At 44.2% G+C, this 16,629-nt stretch overlaps 1 protein-coding gene across 1 annotated transcript in view; it reads right to left on the bottom strand.

The window, feature by feature from the left end:
• The window catches only part of TLN2 (talin 2), a 119,898-nt gene extending 104,263 nt beyond the window's left edge, over window positions 1-15,635 (bottom strand). The window contains exon 1 of the mRNA XM_063142845.1: window positions 15,482-15,635. The gene's annotated coding sequence lies outside the window, so the exon portion shown is untranslated. The remainder of the gene's footprint in view (window positions 1-15,481) is intronic.
• Window positions 15,636-16,629: the final 994 nt, after the last annotated feature.

Below are 16,629 nucleotides of genomic sequence, written 5' to 3'. Positions count from 1 at the left end.
GGCAGGGCACCTGCAGCTTTAACTGGTGTGATGAAGAGGAAATTTTATGTTTTATTCTTAGGTTATTTTATTGACCTTTTGCTTGATATAACTGTACATTTCTTTTTCTGGTCTATTGACTGTAAATAAAGGATTGATTGATTGATTGAAGAGGAATTTTTTACCAGGTTCCCCATATATACAAATGACACCTGTTGAAATTCCCTTTTCAATACAACTGTTAAAGATACAGGAGCCCTGTCCTCCTTTTCATATGGTCACCCTAAAAATTTCATTGATTGTTTTAACTTCGTATATCGCCTAGGGTATTCTGTACATAGGTGGGATATAACTTTCATCATCATCATCATCATCATCATCATCTAGAGAGCTCCCCAACCTGTTTCTGTAAAAATTAGGTAGGTCTTATCATACTTCTTACTCAGTAAGGGTAAAGCCAATACCACCACCCTTTAAAAGATGACTCATTGAGATGCCAGTACAGTTTGTTCCTTAGAAAACACATTAAGAAGCTGAACAAGTTTATCCTTTCCAGGATTCTTCCCCTCTTTCTCTTTCTCAGAGAGATTGGCTTCATAATTTCCAACAGCTGGCATAACAGCAGTTGTCGCTTGTTAGAACCCAACGCTGTTCCAGGGACATGCACAGAGCGGAAGGGAAGGGATGGGATGAGCAATGGTCTTTGTTTACGCTAGAAACAGAGAGCGTATTCACTGTTACAAGAGTTCTCCTAGCAGGACTAGAAAGTCTTTCCCTGGCAAGCCATTGATATATGTGTCAAACGCCCAGTGGCTTCAGAACAGATTTACATATTTGCAGGGTACAGAGTACATCTCTACTAGGGTGAGCATATGAAGAGGAGGACAGGTCTCCTGTATCTTTAACAGTTGTATTGAAAAGGAAATTTCTGCAGGGGTCATTTGTATATATGGGGGACCTGGTGAAATTCCCTCTTCATCACACCAGTTAAAGCTGCAGGTGCCCTGCCCTCTTTTAAATCTGGTCACTCTAGATAGCTCCTGCAACTTTAACTGTGGTGATGAAGAGGGGATTTCACCAGGTTCTCCACATATACAAATGACACCTGCTGAAATTCCCTTTTCTATACAACTGCTAAAGATACAGGGGACCTGTCCTCCTTTTCATATGGTCACCCTATCTCTAATACATGCAGTGCAGTTCCTCCAAAAGGCTACAGCTGCTATATGTGGGGATCTTTGTAAGAATCCTGAAAGTTGGGTTACGCTAAGAGAAAGGGTATTCTATTAATACTCCACCTTTGTTTTGTTTTTTGAACCAGTGTGGGCAATTAAGCAGTGAGTTAGAAGATTGAGCTGCAGTTTTAAAGCAATACAAGCAAAAATCAATTCCAACCCAAAAAACTTAAGTTCTGCTAAATATCCAGTTCATCCAAAAGTGACGTCCGGACATGTGGAATGCTGGCAGGAACCACCTTTGTAACAAAAACAAACCACTTCTCAATTCCCAGCCCAGCCGTTGCTCATCTTAAATTTCTGCCCCCTCCCCTCCAGCCCAGCATGTTTGGAAAGGAAGTTCATCAGGAAACTAGGAGGTTCCTTCTTCTTCCTATGAGTCAGGAATTTGCAGTGCCAAAAAGACTTACAGCGCTGACCATGTAAAAGGAGCAAAGTTCAACGTGTGTTTTCAGAGCCACAGAGACTGTTTCCTTGCTGCCAAGTTCCAGACCTACTAGAAACCAGGGCTGTTAGTCAATTAAAGAATCCTTCACTCTAATAGCCAACTCAAGTGGCTGAGTGCCAACAGAAATGGAGCCAAACTGGGCCCAGTAAGAAATAAGAGGAAGGTATCAGCCTGCTCAGATGAACCGAAAGGTGTGCACTAGTATAGAACACCCCAAAGGGGGCAAAACTCATCCAAAACAGACCGTGGAGACTGAGCATGCTCAGTCGTTGTGGGTACCATCTAATTACAGCCATCCACCAGCTGTTAAAAAATTAAATTCTGCTCTCAACATCTCATCTGTGACATGGTGATAATGTTGGCCTACTTCGCAAGGTGATTGTAAGAATTAAGAAGCATCTGTGGAGGTCTTGGAAACCTTGGAATATGCTATAGAAATGCTTCAGAGAAGAATGAGGGGAGACATGAGAGCACTCTTCAAATACTTGAAAGGTTGTCACACAGAGGAGGGCCAGGATCTCTTCTCGATCCTCCCAGAGTGCAGGACACAGAATAACGGGCTCAAGTTAAAGGAATCCAGATTCCAGCTGGACATCAGGAAAAACTTCCTGACTGTTAGAGCAGCACACTCTGTTTTTAAGATTCTCTCCTGTTCTTAATTCTGTTGTTGGTGATGATTTAAAAGTTTTCACATTGTTTCATGTTTTAATAGTGGAGATAAACTATGGATTCACTTCCTCAAGATGTAGTGATGGCTGCCAATTTGGATGGCTTTAAAAGTGGTTGTTGTTGAAGTCATTCACCAACACAGTAATTATCTGCTTTACCAAAATGGCGACGGTGATCACACCACCCCCAACTTGATGAGTGCCCAGGACACATACCATTCAAAATACTCAGTATGCTAGCAATTCAATTAGTTGTGTTCTTCGTAATAGCAGCCCGTATCTCCTCATTATTCTATTCTTCTCTTATAGTCTATCATTTCACGGTTAGCCAGCTCAACAAATTGCTGGAGCCATGTCTGTGCATTCGTAACTTTCTAATACCGCTCTCTTCGTGTGACTCACACGAATGGAGGCCTTTTTGATCACTCATTAGAGAATATGTATTCAAAAATAAGGTTTTTGTTTGTGCAGATGGACCGGGGGGGGGGGGGCGGGTACACCCTAGCTCCTAATCTAACAGTAAAGTAGTCTTATACATACACCTCAACCACAAAGAGGAAATAGCATTCAGTGCCACACTGTAAATTCTCCCAACTTTTGCAAGTATTTGCATTGGAAGATAAATCCCTTGTGTGTTTCCCCATATTAATGAGCAAGAAGTGGGGGAGCCAATTGGGGTTTCCACCACAGGCAAATATCTTGGGCCAATCTTGGGTTTTATCCATGAACAGGTCTTAGAACTGGGTGTTGAACTTCAGGCCTAGGGGGCCAAATCCATTCCCCTTTCACCACCAATCATTGGGTGATTTTCTGCCTTGGCATGGCTTTTTCCCCCATCTAAAAGGCCTGGTGTCCTAAGGTCCAGTTATTGACCAAAAGGTCTTTTAAACTAAAATATGCTGGTATTTTGGCTCCACCCACCACTGGGATGTAAGCCCCAAGAACTTCTAGGGAATTGGGCTCAGAGAAGTTCACACCCCTATCTTACAGGAGCCTTCTCCAACCTGATGCTATCCAGATGTGTTGGAATTCAGCCCTCTTCATCTTTCACAGATGGGAGCTGTAATCCAACACATCTGTAGGGCACCAGATCAGGGAAGGAAATCTAACGAGATTCACTGGAAAGGCATCATAAGACACCTCCAACCCCTGGCAATGTTCATAGCTTGATCTACCACCAATGGACCATTTTTCCATACTCATGAATTGACTGGGGATATTGAGCATCATGAGGCTTCCATGTTTGTCTCTACATAGATGCTCAATCCACAAAGGCAGCACCCAGCGAAAGTGACTAAAGTTGGCCTCACACCTAGTACGAACAACTGAGAGACCAGGGTCCAGAACCAGTCCTTCAGTCTACATTTACAGATCATCTTCCCAGCCACCAAAATCTAAAAGTAGATGGTGCGCACCTACTGCACGGCAAATGGATTCAAGGTCCTACCACAGTTGTTCACGAAAATTCAATCCTTCCCATGGAGAGTGAATATGGGGCAGTACAGGAGATCTTCATGGCCATGTGGGGACTAGAACCCAGATCTCTCGAGTCCCAGTCCAACATCTAACCACTATACCATACTGGCTTCCATTGTGAGGATTCTTTGTGTGGCTTTTTAAAATACGTCTGTTCCTATGTAATGTTCAGCCATTAGTTAAAACCTACTGTAGGGCAGGGAAAATAAGCGGCTGAAAAACCACTAAATAGTTAAAACATGTAGAGAGTTGGAATGCTGGTTTCGGTTTCACTTTGGCCTATTTACTTTGCCTGTTTTAGCTGTAACAAGAAGATTTCTGCTAATATTAAGTAAAGGTCCTGTTTAAAACTTGCAGTTGTCTTCCGTCTCAGGCAGGGCCGGTGCTACCATAGAGGCCACTCAGGCGGCCGCCTAGAGCGCCAAGCTAAGAGGGGTGCCGGGCACAGCGCAGCACTCATGCGTGTTGGCTGTGAACCGGCCCGAGGATTCAGCTGGGCCTGGGCAGGTGAGATGGTGCTCTGCGCCCATCCAGCTGAAGCAAAGCCAGGGACGCTGGGGTGGGGTGGGCGGCTCCACGTTCGGACTTCCGGAACACTCCCGGAAGAGAGAGAGAGAGAATGTATGGGTGAATGGGGTGCATGGGGTCTTTGAGTGAATGCATGTGTTCATGTGTGTGTTTGTTTGGAGTGAGTAATGCTGAGTGTGTGTGTGCGTGCATGTGTGTGAGTTGGGGGGGATGATTTGGAGGTGATATTCCTATTAAATAATGCATTTTAGACCCATAGACGTTCCTTTCCAATTTGTTTACTATAATTGGCATGACGTATTTCTTGCACTTTAAAATAATTGCAGCAGTTTCAAGTTTTGTGCTTCTTATTTTTTCCCAGGAAACATATGTTCTTAAAAATCAAAGTTGGCATATTTTGGGGGGTGGAGTGGGGGTGCAAGTAGCTCACCTTGCCTAGGGCGCAAAATAGTCTGGCACCGGCCCTGGTCTCAGGTGTGGTCAGAGAAACTGCCTCTGCAACATACGTGATCCCTTGAGTCCTTTGGAAGAAAGGCCTATACAAATGTGAAACTCGCTTCAGGAAGAAATGACCTGCACAGGGCGACCCTATGAAAAGGAGGACTGGGCTCCTGTACCTTTAACAGTTGTATTGAAAAATGGAATTTCAGCAGGCGTCATTTGTATGCATGCAGCTCCTGGTGAAATTCCCTCTTCATTACAACAGTTAAAGCTGCAGGAGCCCTATCCTCTTTTCATCTTTCACAGTAGGCAGGGCTCCTGCAGCTTTACCTGTTGCAATGATGAGGGGATTTCACCAGGTACTACATGCAGAGAAATGACACCTGCTGAAATTCCCTTTTCAATACAACTGTTAAAGATACAGGAGCCCTGTCCATAGGGTGACCCTAGACCTGAAGCCTCTCCACAGCCATTTTTGTAGACTTCTGCTTGTGTAGCAATGGCTCCCTGCTGACTCCAGTCACCGGTTTTAAGGGTTTGCTCATCAAAGGTGCTGCAACAAGCAAACGCCCAGATTGAGAACGAGCCCCGGAAACTCTGTTGAACACAAGGCTCAACTAGCACTTCATCCCCGCACCTTGTTCGTAGCTTTGATTGACTTCTGAGGTCATTTCTGGCAATTGTAAAAGGTCGAGGGCAGATTCTAACCATCAAACATTTAACTCTGGCATTTTCTTTCCATTGCATTATGCATACGCAGATTAGGGATTTCAACCGCACTAAGATTTAAGGTGAATAATTAAATTGGAACAGGGGAGTGAGGAAACCATCCACTCTAGTTCCCTCAAGCACGAAGCAGGTCTGTCTATCCAGGAGCCCTCCTTTCCCCTACAAGTAGGGATGTATGGATTTTATTTATTTATTTATTTATTTATTTATTTATTTATTTATTACATTTCTATACCGCCCAATAGCCAGAGCTCTCTGGGCGGTTCACAAAAATTAAAGCCATTCAAAGTATAAAACAACAGTACAAAACCATAATATAAAATACAATATAAAAGCTCAACCAGATAAAAACAGCAGCAATGCAAAATTACAAATTTAAAACACCAAGTTAAAATTTATTTATAGACTGTTAAAATGCTGGGAGAATAAAAAGGTCTTCACCTGGCGTCTAAAAGCATATAATGTAGGTGCCAAGCGAACCTCCTTAGGGAGCTCATTCCACAGCCGGGGTGCCACAGCAGAGAAGGCCCTCCTCCTGGTAGCCACCTGCCTCACTTCCTTTGGCAGAGGCTCGTGGAGAAGGACCCCTGAGGATGACCTTAGGGTCTGGGCAGCTACAAATGGGAGGAGGCATTCCTTCAGATAGCCTGGCCCCAAGCCGTTTAGGGCTTTAAATGTTAATATCAGCACTTTGAATTGGGCCCGGACCTGGACTGGCAGCGAATGGATTGACAAATCCATCTGTCTGTGTTTTACGGAAGGTCTACTGACCTTCATTCCATGGTCCACTTATTGACGGAATCAGATTCCCCCCACCAAAAAACCCAGGATTTCATTCACGTTGTACTAATTCATGCAATGTACCACTAATGCACACGTGCAGAAATCTGCATTGGCGCATTTGCATGAGTGCGCAAAGCGAATTAGAGTGAATCCCTCCAGCGAAAGCGCAAATCCCCCCCAAGTGAATTAGCGTGGACCCCCCCCCAAGTGAATTAGCTGGGAATGACCCCTGCCACAGTCCCAGGAGAACCACTGCCATGTAGAACAGGCAAAATTATTTATTACATTTATTGCATTACGTTTAAATATTATGTATGACATTTATTACAGTACTGGGCTAGGTGAAGAGGGTCTGGCTCAATATAAGGCAGCGTCCTCTATTTTAATATCCCAGCATCCTCTTGACACTAAAAAGTGGTGGGTGTGTTTTGGAATAGGCCAGAAACAAACACATTTGCTTTCTGACTCACAGAGCAAAACCCCCGAACAACTCCAATTAAAATCCAGTTTTTTAATCTTGAATTGATTAATTCAATGAACATTATGGCTCTTTCCCACATCCTTACCATTCTGGGTCATCGGCAACTTAGTAAGAGCTCCAGGAAACACAGAAGAAGGGCCAACTCAAGAAAGCTGATAACACACCCAACAAAATGAAGTATAAACATAGCCAGAATCCCATGCTAGGGAGTGGCGCAGAATTTTGGGTAATCGCATAACTTACATATGTGTCATGTTTTAACAGCTTTTGTGCCTCTTTCAATAGGCGGTTCAGCCGAGCATGTCTTTCCCGGCCATTTTGGGTCCATCAAGAATAGCTATCTAGTTGTCCACTTTTCACAGAGTGTCCCAATGAGGACACGCTTTTGGGTTTGGAAGGAACAGAACTTTGGAAATAAACAAACGGATGCCGAATTTAGATAACACAAACTTTCACCAGCTCATCGTATGCAGTTTCTTCCTGGTTACCAGAAACATTGCCTGGGGGGTTAAAAAAAGGCTGGGGGAACCATTGGAGAGAGCAATGGCAAAATTCCACGGCACATAAAAATGAAGCCAGCTCAGGGGTGTGGAGTGTGACATCCACTTAGAATTCAGGATCAGGGTGCTTCTGGGCATATCCTCGGCCCAGGAATTTGTTTGCAGTGCCAGGACAGATCTTACTGTCTTTCTACACAAAAACTTCTCCACTCCCCACCCCGAGAGAGAGAGAGAGAGAGAGAGAGAGAGAGAGAGAGAGAGAGAGAGAGAGAGAGAGAGAGAGAGAAGACATTTGGGGGGGGGGAGCCTTTTAAAATAGCCATTGCTAAAAAAATCAGAGGGTCAGGGACCCTGGCTGAACCACCCAGAGATCCACCAATAAATCTTCTTTCTACCCAAGGATGGTCAAATGCTCTAAGCATTTACTGCCCAAGGGAGTAATCCAAGTGGTGTTTCCCTTCTATTTCCTGGAATGTGCCATGAGCCACTGGCAAGTTCTTGTGTGTGTACTCCAATGAAAAGAAGGGGAACTTGGCTCACTGTCAGGTCACTAGGTCAGGCAGGAGGACAACCTAGCAGATGGATGCAGTCCCAGAGCTTTGATCTATCTCCTGCTCTGCTGATAGGAGGACCAGGGAGGCTCGGGCTGGCTGAAATTCTCTGAACTTCACCTCAAAGCGCTGTTCACCTCAAAGCGCTCCCAATCTCATTGGTGACCTGTTTATCAGTTTGTTCGAATGGGAAACGCTGAATTTCGAAGCTGCGCATTGTGCAAATGTGAGCATGAATTCAGGGATTTGCGAACATTTTCAGAGAACCTATGTGTCTGTTCACATTCAGGTTGCAAATGGGGCATCTTTCAAGAGATTTGCAAATTTATTTATTTATTAAAACGTTGGTATCCCACCCTATAGCACTAGGATCTCAGGGCAGTGTACAGATTGAAACAAAATTCTCCTATGATGCATCATCAGTCAGATGATGCCATTTGAGTGGGACACCTCACATTATCTCGTGATAGGTACACACCTCGGACAGCCACCTGGCATTGGCATCTAGCCAGGTAACTACCAGGGGAGGGAAAATGGGGGTGGGAATATGAGGCTTTGCCTAAAAAAGAGTGTTGGGCTGGGAGCTGGTTCTAGTCCCCACTTGGACATGGAAGCTCACTGGGTGACTTTAGGCCAGTCACAGACTCTCAGCCCACCCCACCTCACAGGGTTGTTGTGAGGATAAAATGGAGAGGAGAATGATTATGTGTGCGGTTCCTCGGAGGAAAAAAAAGCAGGATATAATTGCAATTAATAAATAAGCAATAACTTAAACATAATTCAAAAAGCAGGCTTGCAATGAACTACTCTTGAGCTGGGATTTCGTCTCTGGAACACGGATGCCCTGAACGGTATGTTATCCTGGCACCATAGCACAAAGCCTTCCTCGCCACGGCGCGCCCACTGCATTTCAGTGCCCTGCTCAGGGGGCCAAGAATTCAGTGGATGCGAGGCGGCCCCAGAGGCATCCAAACTCCTGTCAGTGCGTGAGTGACAAAAAGTGCTCCAGGAACAGCTCCTTGGCAGGTGTGCTTCATCCAGCCCAAGGCTTTCATCATCTGATATTCTGACGTAGAAGGCTTAAATCCGGCCGGCTTGGTAGCTCATAGACCTGGCTTCTGCTCTTGGACTCAATTATCCCAAGTGAGCATACATTTAAGAATAAAGCAAGCATTTAGGGGTCAGAGATGAAGATATGGCTATTTTCAATCCCTTGTTTTGCAGTGTTTTAAATAGTTTTAGAAGTTTTTTTTAACAGGGATGCAAGCGTTGATTGCTTTATTCCATATATTAACCAATTAAGCCTTTTGTCAAATGACTTACAGGATCATATCTTGGGGGACTAGGTTTCTAAGGCTAGTTTGATTCTGGTGCATTCTTGTAAATGACAGTTTAAAAAAAGAAAATCAGCAGAGATAGGTTTTCCATTTCATAAGGGAAATGTTAAGCTTTGCTTATCAAATGGTAAATTATCTAACACTTTTTTCAGTGTTTCCAAAATGCACCTAAATGCAAACAGGTGCAAATGTATTGAAATATGACCAATTAATTCATTGGAAGGCAGACGATTCATCAACTATTTTTAAAAATGGGTTGGCAAACTCTTAAGATCTTGATTTTTTTTTAAAAAAAACACAAGTTACCCAACAAACCGAGTGGGTGAGAAAGGTAAGGCAATTTCACATGTTATGAATACACAAAAGGGCAAAGCAGTATTATGTAGTTCTGCTGGGGTTATTTAGAAAGCTGACTTTAGTATTATTATAAACATATAAATGCCTACTTTGCTAAAAAGCTGTCAAATTACTCTCTCTTACGTCTGTAATATTCTCACATACGTTATGAACAGGAGTACAGCCCCCGTGAGGAAGTTTCTGCACAGGGCTTGAATTACAGGGAACCTTTTAACTCTTTCCTATGTATTATAGTTTCAGAAGGCTACGGGGGCTATAGAAGCCTTATTTATTTATTTTATTTACTTATTACATTTATATCCCACCTTTTTTTATCAAAGGAACCCAAGGCAGCATACGTAATCCTCCTCCTCCTCACCATTTTATTCTCACAGCAACAACCCTGTGAGGTAGGCTGGGCTGAGAGTCAGTGACTGGCCCAGTGTCACCCAGTGGGTTTCCATGGCCGAGTGAGGACTAGAACCCGGATCTCCCGACTCCCAAGCCGACACTTTAGCCACTACAACACACTGGGTCTCCCAACATGGCGCTCTCCAGTTGTATTGGACTACAAACCCCATCAACCCCTGCCAGCACAGTTTTGTGATCACTCAGAGTTTTACGTCCTAAGCGGAGTTAGAGATTGACGTAGGAAACAAAGGGTTTACACGTTAGAGCAGATCGTCAACACCGGCATGCAGAAGCCTATTTCTCAAGCCCCCGGACCTATTCTGCAGAGCCTTAAGTGTCCATTGGTGCCAACTGGGTTTCCTCGCCCAGCTGAATCATTATGCAGAGGGCAATTTTCAAGGGGGCTGCAATACAGAAGGAAAGGGTTAACTCTCCCCACCCCACATGCTGCAACATTCCCCCTCCCCCCAAAAAATCTTAACTTGCATGGCAATTAGCTTTTCCCATTGGTTTGGGATGAAGAAGAATCTATTTCACTTGCAACGATTTGAAAGAGGAATGAGTTTGCCCCCTGTGAAATTTAAATAAATCCTAGTATTTCTAAATTTGCATATATAGATATAAATTAGCATATGCAGATTTTATGCAAGTTTGTGTGCTGTAGGCTGGGCTCCTGAATCTTTTAAGTCCCTACCACACCCTCACTGGCACACACACACACGGCTGCATCAGGGGCATTTTGAAACTAAACAACATCTGTTTGCTTCTAACCAGGAAGCTAAGAATTCTGTTAGATTCCTCGTCAACAGGGGAGAAAGCAGCGGATCTACAGCCAGAAACAAAAGATGCTCAGCATAGTTGTGAAGGGAGTGGAAGCTCAAAAGGAATATTCTTGCCTTTGGGTTTTGGTTTAGCTTTTAAATGTATTTATATCACCTTTCAGCAAAAGCTTCTAAGGCAGCTAACGATGGATAAAATCATCCATTTACAACCAACTTCAAAATATAACAAATCCACCAAACAACACTGCAGTGGTAAAAGCAAAGATATAAGAAGGATAAAATCAATCATCTGTTAAGAGCTGGAGAAAATAAAATAGCCTTTACTGGCCATCAAAAGGATTATTAGGAGGCACCATCTGAGTACCTTTGAGAAGCACATTCCACAACTATATTTATTTAGTTACTAGCTGTACCCTGCCATGCGTTGCTGTGGCTCAGTCTGGTTAAATTGAAAAGAAAGAAAAGACAAAGCGGATGTTTCTAATATGTTTAATTTCACAACGCTTGTGGATATACAATATTTTTAGTTGTTCCATTGTCTGTGTAGATATAGAGATTGTCTGGTTTGCCGACTCTAGAACACGCAACATATAATTGTCCATGTGAGAAGCAATCTGTGTCTAGATCTAAACCGCACAATTCTAATCGAATTGGGAATTGCAATCTCTTAAATTGAAATGGCATATCTGTTGGAATCATAGGAATGCAAGGAATGAGGACATCTTCACCTTTGAGAGGTCCTGTCAAGATTGTTCCTTCTATGACGTTGCTCAGTAATTTTTTTACTGCAAGCTGTGTGCCATTGCAAAGTTTTGTGAGAGAACATGCAAATAGGAGAGGAGGCAGAGGCAGTGGATTGGCCTGCTGTTTGGTTTTTTAAAAAGGATGTTTTTACGGTGAGGAGGTTAGTGGAAACTCCTGGCAGTTACCTTTCTTCTGAACGTGTAACTGTCACAGGTGTGACATCTATATTCACTCAGCCAATTGTGAGAGGCAGTGGATTGGCCTACTGTTTGGCGATGTCACAATGACCTATAAGAACAAATAGGAGAGAATATGCAAATAGGAGAGGAGGCAGAGGCAGTGGATTGGCCTACTGGTTGGCGATGTCACAATGATCAGCAGGACTGGTTTTGAGGAGGCCTATTTCTTCGATTTTAAGACAAACTTTTGACCCCATAGAGAACATAGTTACATAACAACGCTCGCGTATTCGAACGCAACGCTGTGTCAAAATTTCAAAGCAATCGGTGAAGAACTTTCTGAGATATAAAAGCATGTTTTTACGGTGAGGAGGTTACTGGAAACTCCTGGCAGTTACCTTTCTTCTGAATGTGTAACTGTCACAGGTGTGACATCTATATTCACTCAGCCAATTGCGAGAGTACATGCAAATAGGAGAGGAGGCAGAGGCAGCGGAATGGCCTACTGGTTGGTGATGTCACAATGATCAGCAGGACTGGTTTTGAGGAGGCCTATTTCTTCGATTTTAAGACAAACCTTTGACCCCATATAGAACATAGTTACATAACAACGCTCGCGTATTCGAACGCAACGCTGTGTCAAAATTTCAAAGCAATCGGTGAAGAACTTTCGGAGATATAACGACAGTAACAAACGGTCTTTTTCATTTTTATTTATACAGATTATTTATTTATTACATTTATATCTCACCTTTTCTTTCTCCAAGGAACCCAAAGCGGAGTACATAATCCTCCTCCTGTCGATTTTATCCTCACAACAACAACCTTGTGAGGTAGGCAGGGCTGAGAGTCTGTGACTGGCCCAAAGTCACCCAGTGAGCTTCCATGGTGGTGGTGGTGGGCTAGAACCCCGATCTCCTGGCACTCTGGCCACTACTCCACACTGGCTCTTGGGAGCCACCACAGAAAAAGGCCCCAGTCCCAATCTCTACCCACCTCACCTCTGAGGGAAGTGACACCCAGAGCAGGGCCCTGGTGCTGATTTTAAAGAGCAGGCAGGTTCATATGGGAGTCCTTTAAATATCCTGGTCTCAAGCTGTACAGGGCTTTATTGGACAAATCCAACACTTCAAATTATGGAAGAACAAGAGTGCAATTATACTTATAATTAATAATAGTTGTGATGATGATGATGATGCAAACTTTAGCTTGGATGGAAGGACAGGTAGAGACCTGAGTACCCCCAGGGAAAGAAACAATCTTGTTCTTGCTGCTGTGTTTCAATTAGGGCTGGCCCAAGACATGTCCTTTCCTGAGGCATGGGAGAAGATGGTGCCGCGCTCCATTCCATGTACAAAAGCCAACTGGAACTTGCAGATGAATCTTACTTCAACACTGGCAACAGGATTGCGTCTTCCACCACACCCAAGGATAGCAGGCTAGTTTAGGGGGTGCGGGACAATCCATGTGCCTCTTGTACGCTGTGCAGGACAAACGTTGTCCCCACTGTACCTTATGGTAGGACCGGCCCTGGTTCTGGTCTCTTCTTCCACGATCTTCTAACAGACAATGCTAAATTGAGAACTTCCAGGGCTCACAGCTACCTGTAGATTGAGATTCCTCCCTCCAGGGAGTGGCTGGTGGTACAATTAGGGATTAAGGATGTAAAACAAGGATGTCGATCCACTTCTTTCCCCGAGGCTGGAACTCAGTTTCAGAGACGCTCTTGGGGGTTTGCGTTCCAGTGTTGGGCAGGGCTGTAGGCAAAGGGGGAGCTAAAGGTCCCCCAAAATAGCATCCTATTGTAGCACCCAAAAGCTGGTTAAACACCAAATGATCAGCAGTCAGATGAAAGGGCCTGCATAAAACCTCAAAAGGAGTCCAGCTAGATTGGACCCAAAGTCTATCTAGCCTAGCATCCTGATCCCCAGCGCAGACAACCAGGCCGTCAGGACAAGTGACCTTCCCTGTTATTTGTCCCCACATCTGATAGTCAGTCCCATCAAACAATTATTTTTAATTCACTGCAGTTACAGGAGACAAAAAGGCATTACATGCACTTTAAAAGGGGGGCATTATTCCTGCCATACAATTAAGCAGCTGCATTGGAAACCATGATTAAAATCCCTGCCACTTTGATTACTCCAGAAAGGAGGCAACGACGGCAAAATCAATAGAGGGAGTAAATATTTTATGTCACTTCCCCGAGATGTGCATAGAAAGAGTGAGGCACTGGAGGATGGCAAATGTCCTTAAAAATGCACGCTAACGCATTTTAAAGAGATTTAAGAGGTCTATACGGTCCAAGTATTTTCAGATTATGCAGCGTTCCATAAAAAGGTTGCACATTGGCCAAATGAGCATCAGACAAGATGTTCTTCCAAAATTGAGGTGCTTTAACTTTTTAAATTGGGCTTAGAGATGAAGTAGCGGCCTAGAAAATAAGCTAGGAATGATTCTTTAACCAGATTTGACAGCCAAGGCTCACACAGGTTCCTACGGAGAGGGTTTCCATCAGACGCTTTAATTCAGCATATGCTGAGGCTGTAAGGTGGGCAACCCCAAGGATGGGTAACTTTGGGGCATCTGGGGAGGGGCACATTGCACACCCACCCCACACTCACACACCCATGGGCTGCAAGGAGAAATACAGACATTCCAAAGCCAGGATGCTTTTGGAGAAAACAGCACTTGTGTTCTAGACATTACACATCCCCCATCAGGGAGACGGCTTCTTGCACGAGAAGCAGATGTAATTCTGCAAAGCTCATGCCGGTGTTTTTTTTTAAAAAAGATGGGAAGTGCTCTTGGAGATATTGCCTGGAGATGCTCTATAAGCCAAGCCAATCATGTTAACTAACCACACAACCTGTCTAGCATAGCCATTCCCAACCCGTGTTCTGGGGCAGTAGGGAGATACAGATAGTCAAATCATTAAAAAAAAACAACCTGCGAGCCGTAAGAAGAGCCCTGCTGGATCAGACCAAGGGCCCATCTTGTCCAATATTCTGTTCACATAGTAGCCAACCAGCTGTTGACCAGGAAGCCACAAGCAGGACACAGGTGCAACAGTACCCCCCCACCCATGTTCACCAGCAACTGGTGTACATAGGCTTGCTGCCTCTGATACTGGAGGTATAGAGCTATTAGCACAAAGCAGCTACCTGCAGAGGAAGGGGACTGCCCAGCTCTGTGTGATCTGCATTCTTGCTTCAATCCTTGCCTATCGGCCTCTGCCAGAGGAGGTTTTGAATCTGCTGCATCTCGCGTGGCTAGATCAGCCCGTCCTTCCCAATGCAGTGACGCAGCAGAATGAACCAGCCTCAGAGGACAGTGCCTGTTGCACCTCTGTAGGATTTACTGCCCTGCCCTAGGCTCCTTCCACTCAGGAAGCACAGCTAGATTCCGGATTCATACCTGAAGGAGGAGGAGAAGCTTTGGCTGAGTGCAATTCCTACGCTGAAACAGACCACAGAGCTCCGTGGTGGAGCACATACTTGGCATACAAAAGATCCCAGGTCCTATCACTGGCATCTCCAATTAAAAAGTTCAGGAAGCAATGGGTGATGGAAAAGGCCTCTCTGCATGAGACCCTGGAGGCTGCCTTCTATTTGTCCATCTGCCTAGTATCATCTGATAGGCAACAGCTTTCCCGGGTTATTGGCACAGAAGGATCCCATCACCTGATTCTTTAAACTGGAGATGCTCCCAGCGATTGAATCTGGGACATTGAGCAAACAAAGCTGGTTCTCTGCCACTGAGCCACAGCCCCTCCCATGGACCAGCAGACCCAGAAATTCTTCTGCCTCCCCGCTGACCAGTCTCCCAGGTTCTATTTCTTCCTTTCGTCCAATTCTCCGCAACTCTCTTTACCTGGCAGAGCAGACAAGGGCTTTACGGAAGGCTCCTCCTCGTCCTGGCAGGTTCCAGGTGACATCCGCACGGCAAGGGAATCCGGTGGCCTGCAAGGTCCTTCAGCAAAGCGTGGACCAATATTCCTTGGACCTTCACACGAGGATCCCTTTATTTTTCGTTCTCCCGTTGTGAACCTAAGATGCAAAAAAAGGGGAGAGGGTTTTACACCCAACAGAGACAAAACCAGAATTTTATTGACTTCTATTTGTCTTTAATGGAGGGGAAAGGAACTGGAATGCATAACATTCCATAGTCATTGAGATTTTATTCTAAGCAAACAAATCACTAACATTATGGGTGTGTTTTCTTGAGTGGGAGTATTCCGTCCATTAAATGGGAAACAGCTTGGGTTTTGCACACAAACATTGCTGTTGGGTTTAAAAAATGTAGAGGTCAAAAAGGAAAAAAAATCAACCCCATGCAAGAGAGAGTCAAGTATTCTTTAAAAACACTGCAGTTTCTGACCAGTTTCCTTTGATTTGCGCAAAAAGCTGAGTGCCTGCTTTAGAATTATTTAAGGAAATATACAAGAAGGTGCAAATTAAATGAGATCTTCGCATGAAACTGCCTCTGTACATATACAGTAATAAAAGCTTTTGTAGAAAATCAGGATCCATATCGAATAGGAAGACCAACTATTCTCGAACTTGGCTGTTCTTCAGTTTTGAATTTCATACAAATGAAAACTGATGTGCATGTCTGCAAAACTTGGAAGACGTCCAATCGAAGCCTACACGTGTCTCCTCTGAAGTAAGACCCATTGTGTTCAGTTGGGTTACTCCCAGGTAGGCAGGCAGAGTGCAGCTTTAGTTTGAATTCCCACAGCAACCACTGAAGTCAATGAAATAAAACAGATGAATCCAAGGATTCTGTGCTTAACTAATATGTGAACTGCAGCTAAATTAGGTATCTGTTCCTATTTTGGCAAGCTATTTCAAGCTAGCAAGTAAAAAAACACAATGTATGAAGGATACTTTACAAGAGAAGAACCCAAGAAAAGCCCGTCTGGACCAGATCAAAGGTCCCATTTAATTCAGCATCTTGTGCCTCATTGGCCACTGTGGGAAGCCTTTTGGGGAAGACCCAAAGAAGTCATAAAAGCAATA

Source organism: Elgaria multicarinata, chromosome 16, assembly GCF_023053635.1.
Source record: "Elgaria multicarinata webbii isolate HBS135686 ecotype San Diego chromosome 16, rElgMul1.1.pri, whole genome shotgun sequence".
NCBI classification, from domain to species: Eukaryota; Metazoa; Chordata; class Lepidosauria; order Squamata; family Anguidae; genus Elgaria; species Elgaria multicarinata.
The sequence above is the reverse complement of the archived record's forward strand: the minus strand, read 5'-3'. Positions and strand labels throughout refer to the sequence as shown.